Here is a 6,626-nt window from a genome sequence, read left to right on the forward strand (position 1 = left end):
GATGAAGGTTTTGGAAAAATTAGGAATCCATGGAACATTCCTCAATACAATAAAGGCTGTATCTGACAAACCTACAGCCAGCATTATACTTAATGGTGAAAAACTAAAGCCATTTCCTCTGAACTCAGGAACAAGACAAGGATGTCCACTCTCTCCTCTTCACGTCAATCTAGTATTAGAATGCCTAGCTACAGCAATAAGACAAGATGCAGACATAAAGGGGATCCAAATAGGGAAAGAAGAAATAAATCACTCCCTCTTTGCAGATTACATGATCTTGTATTTCAAGAATCCCATAGAATCCACTCCCAAATTATTCAAGCTGATTCAAAACTTTGGCAAAGTAGCAGGGTATAAAATTCAACCCCCAAAATCAATGAATTGTCTGTATGCCAACAATGAGAAAAGTGTTGCCGCAACTAGGAAAGTAACTCCATCTGAAATACCCCTCAAAAAATAAAATACCTTTGAATTAACTTAACCAAAGAAGTGAAGGACCTCTATGATGAACACTTTAAATTCATGAAAAGGGAAATCAAAAGAGAACTTAGAAAATGGCAAAACTTCCAAAGCTCCTGGATTGTAAAGATTAACATCATGAAAATGGCAATACTTCCCAAGGCTATCTACAAATTCAACGCAATACCTATAAAAATTCCAACCTCATTCTTCAAGGAAATGGAAGAGGCAATCCAGAAATTCATATGGAACAACAAAAGACCAGAATAGCAAAAACTCTCCTCAACAGAAAGAACACTGCTGGAGGAATATCAATATCAAATTTCAAACTCTACTATAAAGCCATAGTAATCAAAACAGCTTGGTACTGGCATTAGAACATGTAGAGAGCTGCGAGAGGCCGCACCTGGAAGATGGCGCCGGCTTCCGCCCTCCGCCTTCCTGATGGCGAGTGCTCTCTGTGGTAAACAACTCCTGATATGGCTAAGGCAAAGAATCTGGCTTGCTTCCGCGCACCTGAACCTGTTGGTGGTTCCCACGTGGCATATCAGGGTTGGCTACTCAGCAGGTACTTAAGGCTGTGGGGAATTCTCCCTGGAGTTGGGGGTCAGAAGATTACCAAAGGTCCTGAATAAACTGCAGAGAGAAGAGTTCGGTGTCGCGTCTTCCTTGCTGGTCGAGGCGGTAGTGACACGTGGTGGCCCATACAGGGAACTCAGCCATAACCCCAACGAGGACTCAGAACTCTCTGTGGTCAGGGTGGTGCACCGGTAAGTTCCCAGGTAAAAGGGGGAATCCGCGACAAGAGCGGGGGTATGTTCCCAGGTAAAGGGGGAATCTGGGACAAGAGTGGGGGGATTTTTCCTCTTCTCTGTAGATAAAGAGAGAGCAAGAACCCGGGGCTAGTCAGTAGAGTAGCCAAAAGTGAAAGTAAAAGTTTGTTTACCAGCTTTAAATGTTTAAAACATGGGCGCTTCTTCTTCGCACCCAATTTTTTTGGCTCTCAATGAGCTACTGCACTCAAAACAGTTAAAAATAAAAAAGAGTACTTTAGAGAGATTTTTGAATGAATGTGACATCGTTGCCCCGTGGTTCGCTGTCTCCGGAAGCCTCACGGTGGCCTCTTGGGAGAAACTAGGGAGGGACCTAGATTTTGCCTCTGAACAAGGAACGCTTAAGAGCGGAGTGAGACCAATATGGAAACTGATAAGAGGCTGTCTCAAGGACCAGCGTTGCAGTGAGGTGTTAGAGAATGGTCAGGCCACCCTAGAAATGCTGCAGGAAGAAAGATCGGAAAGGGCAGACAGCGAAAAGGAGGAGAGCCCATGGTTTCCCTTATTTGCAATATCTAGTATAGGTATGAGTCAAGCGGAAAAGGTCAGATAATGTGATGTTAGGAAAATTAACCCTTAAATATGTATTTTAATGTTTTCGTTTCTTTCATGCATGTGTTTCTAATGCATTTATAAGATTATTTCTTTGTTGCTTTGTATGTCCCTCCCCCACAGTGTAACCCCCGCTTTCACTATATTTGATGTCAGTATAACATGTGGAGGAGATGGGGACAAACAAGTCGTTTAAGGATTCAGGTGGACCTGTTGCAACAATGAGAAGTACAAAATGTCATGTCAAAACCAGTTTACAATGTCGGTGTGGGGGGGGAGGGGGGTATAATTGGGTGGGGGGAAGGGGCAGGCTGGGAAGGGAGGTAAAGGGTAAACAAAGGAGGAGGCTGCAATGCTTGGTAAGAAATGTATGCATTATCCTGCCCATGTAATTGTAGCCCCTCTGTACAGTATGTTCTCAAATAAAATAAAATAAAATTTAAAAAAAAAAAGAAAGAAAAGGAGGAGAGCAGAGGGGGGTTATACCCCGATTTTGCCGAACTAGAGACCTCTGAGTCTACATACTCAGAGGAACTACAATCACTCATAGAACAAATAGAAAAAACAAAGATAAGAAAGAGGAGGAAAGGGAAGGAGAGAGAGGACCCAGATAAAGACGAATGCACGCCCTCCGTGCACCGCCCCAAACCTTCGGCCCCTCCGCTCTATGCGGAGGACTCCGGAAGTGGCAGCCCCAGCTGTTCTTTCAGCCCAGGCGTGTGGAAAGCGGTCAGAACCGAGTTACATCTAGCCTGTCCAATATTTCAGGATCCACAGGGACAGCGGTATCATGAACCCTTAGATTTTAAGGTTATAATATCTTTAGCTGAGTCTGTGTGGACATACGGAATCACAGCCTCCATTACTGTAGCCCAGGTGGAGGCCCTAAACAGACATTGCATGACACCCAGTGATTGGAGTGGGCTCGCACAAGCTTGCTTGAGCCCAGGTCAGTATTTAGATTGGAAGGCCTTTTTGATTGAATTTGCTAGTGAAGAGGCTACGGCCAATCAGGCTGGGGGAAACCCAGCTTGGGACAGAGATATGCTGCTTGGACAGGGGAGATTCGCCAATCAGCAGATAGGCTACCCGGTTCAAGTTTATGAACAAATCAATAAAATTGGCATAAAGGCATGGAAGGCCTTACCAAATAAAGGCGAGGTGACTGGCAATCTCACCAAAATCCTGCAGGGCTCTATGGAGCCGTTTTCGGACTTTGTTGCCCGTATGGTCGAGGACGATGGCAGAATTTTTGGTGCCCAGACGCAGCCATGCCATTAATTAAACAGCTTGTTTACGAGCAGTGCACTAAGGAATGCAGAGCCGCCATAACCACATATAGGAATAGGGGAATAGAAGCATGGATGAAAGTGTGCAGAGAGCTGGGCGGACCACTAACTAATGCTGGATTAGCTGCTGCTGTGGTGCAATTAACCCAGAAGAAGAGGGGCTGGGAAGGTGGCTCAGTGGTAGAGCACTTGCCTTGCATGCATGAGGCGCTGGGTTCGATTCCTCATCACCACATAAGCAAAAAGAAAAAAGCCGGAAGTGGTGCTGTGGCTCAAGTGGTAGAGCGCTGGCCTTGAGCTGAAGAGCTGAGGGACAGCGCCCAGGCCCAGAGTTCAGGCCCAGGAAAAAACCTATTTAAAAAACGCTGCAAATTTGTCTAAACAGTTGTCTAGTTATCTTTTAAGTAATTGAACTGGGGAGTTCGACAGCCTGATGGAACAGCTCAGGGTTGCCATCGTCATGGTGAACTCGACCCGAGTGGATGCCGGATTGGTGGAGGGGTTATCTTCATGGATCTCCGCTGCTATGAATCATCTTAAGGAATGGGCGGGTTTAGGAGCCCTGACAGGCCTTCTGGTGTTAGCCTCCTTGTCTGTGGTGCATTTGCCAAATTAGAGGTTCTCAGCGTCGCAGTGCAGCCATGATTATCCAAGCCTTTACAGTCATTGGAGCAGGTCAGTTCCCCCAAGCGTGGCTTGCCACCCTAAAACAATGAACACAGATTGCAAAGCCAAAGTACTGCAGTCGAGAGGCACACGGGTTCAATTCGCCTTTTCCTGTCCTTGTGAAAAACGAATCAATGGACAGGCTGAGTCATCCCTAGAGAAGGTACCCTCTGGGAGAAGGCTTGTATGCAGTCCTTGCATTGCACAAAAGGGATCAGACCTCTGTTCTTATCTGTGTTCTTTAAACAAAAAATGGGGAACTGTAGAGAGCTACGAGAGGCCGCACCTGGAAGATGGCGCCGGCTTCCGCCCTCCGCCTTCCCGATGGTGAGTGCTCTCTGTGGTAAACAACTCCTTATATGGCTAAGGCAAAGAATCTGGCTTGCTTCCGCGCGACTGAACCTATTGGTGGTTCCCACGTGGCGTATCAGGGTTGGCTACCCAGTGGGTACTTAAGGCTGTGGGGAATTCTCCCCGGGGTTGGGGGTCAGAAGATTACTCAAAGGCCCTGAATAAACTGCAGAGAGAAGAGTTCGGTGGCGCGTCTTCCTTGCTGGTCGAGGCGGTAGCGACAAGAACAGACCCCAGGACCAATGGAATAGAATTGAAAACCCAGAAATGAACCCACAGACCTATCGCCATTTAATCTTTGATAATGGAGCTAAAACAATAGAATGGAGGAAAGAGAGCCTCTTCAGTAAATGGTGCTGGCAAAATTGGTTAACTACATGTAGAAAACTAAAGCTAGATCCTTATATATCACCCTGCACCAGAATCAACTCCAAATGGATCAAAGCCCTCGAAGTCAAAGCAGACACTCTGAAAACATTACATGATGGAATATGAGAAACCCTAGGTCTCCTTGGCTCAGTCCGAAATTTTCTGTATAGAGACCTGGAAACACAACCAACAAAGAAAAGTTGGACAAATGGGATTGCATGAAGTTGCAGAGCTTCTGCATGGCAAACGACATAGCTAGCAAGATCAATAGAAAGCCCACAGATTGGGAGAAGATCTTTACTAGCCATACAATGGACAAGGGTCTCATATCTAACATATACGTGGAACTCAAAAAATTAAATCCCCCAACAACAAATCCTCAAAGAAACAACTGCCCAATAAATAAGTGGGCTAAAGACTTGAAGAGAAACTTCTCTGAAGAAGAAAGAAGGATGGCCAATAGACACATGAAGAAATGCTCAACGTTCCTAGCCATAAAAGAAATGCAAATCAAAACAACATTGAGATACCACCTCACGCCATTTAGAATGGCTATAATCATGCATTCTAACAACAACAGATGCTGTAGAAGATGTGAACAGAAGGGATCCTTACTTCATTGTTTGTGGGAGTGTAAACTTGTTCAACCACTTTGGAAAGTAGTATGGAGGTTCCTCAAAAGAATTCACATAGACCTCCCCTATGACCCACCATTCCCACTTTTGGGCCTTTACCCAAATCTTTACAAACAAGACCACACTAAAGCTACCAGCACAACTATGTTTATTGCGGCATTATTTATGATAGCTAAGATATTGGACCAACCCAGATGCCCATCAGTATATGAATGGATCAAGATAATGTGGTATATATACACAATGGAATTCTATGCTTCCATCAGAAAGAATGACATTTCCCCATTTGTTAGGAAATGGAAAGGCTTGGAAAAAATTATATTAAGTGAAGTAAGCCAGGCCCAAAGAAACATAGGTCCCATGGTTTCCCTTGTTTGCAATATCTAGTATATGTATTTCAAGCAGAAAAGGTTAGATAATGTGATGTTAGGAAAACGAACCCTTAGATATGTATTTAAATGTATTTTCTTTAATGCATTTGTTTCTAATGCATTTATAAGATTATTTCTTTGTAGCTTTGTATGTCTCTCCCCCCAGTATAACCTCTGCTTTCACTGTATTTGATGTCGGTATAATTTGTGGAGGAGATGGGAAAAAACGAGTCGTTTAAGGATACAGTTTGACCATATGCAACTATGAGAAGTACAAGTTGTCATGTCAAAAACAAACTTTACAACTTTGGTGTGGAGGGGCAGGGGGGGAATGGGTGGGCGGGCAGAGGGAGGCTGGGAAGGGATGTGAAGGGTAAACAAAGGAGGAGGCTGTAATGCTTGATAAGAAATGTACTCATTATCTTGCCCATGTAATTGTAACCCCTCTGTACAGTATGTTCACAAAAAATTAAAATTCAAAATAAAAGTTAGATTTGTGCTCCATGGACCAAATTTCATGACTCATCAAAGAATATCTTCACAGTACTTAAAGTATTTATATACTCAACATTGAACCTTTTTCCATTCTGTATTATTAATGAGCAAAACATAAATGTTCGTAAGGCTTGCCTTTTCATTGGAAAATTCACAATAATGAATTTTCTAAACTTTCCTTTCTTTTATACAGCAAATAAAACTAAGTATGGTGTGCAGAGAAGTAAGTTAATGTCACCTCTATAATGCTTGGACCTGCTTGATCATCTCACGTAGCTGCAGCTCTGTCTTCTTTCAGGCATCCTTTCAGGCCAATTGATCTTCTCCTTAGTGCCCAGGTTAGGTAGCTCAGCAACTTCCCTCCAGTCTCCAAGGATACCTCATGGCTGTTTCATCATTGCAGAAAATAGATTTGTCTATTCTACAAAAAAATAAATGTGATTGGGTTAAGTCTCTACTGACATAAGATTTTATTTTACATTAGTCTATATTTCCTTCAGGCAATTCCCTAAATGTTTAATTAATGGAAGGAAGGTGCTGGGAAAGAGTGAGGGAACAGAAGACACTGTACAAACAGAAATGTATTTATTACCTGACTCATTTAAT

The sequence above is a fragment of the Dipodomys merriami genome, unplaced genomic scaffold, assembly GCF_024711535.1.
Source record: "Dipodomys merriami isolate MVZ:Mamm:240054 unplaced genomic scaffold, mDipMer1.0.p SCAF_46, whole genome shotgun sequence".
NCBI lineage: Eukaryota > Metazoa > Chordata > Mammalia > Rodentia > Heteromyidae > Dipodomys > Dipodomys merriami.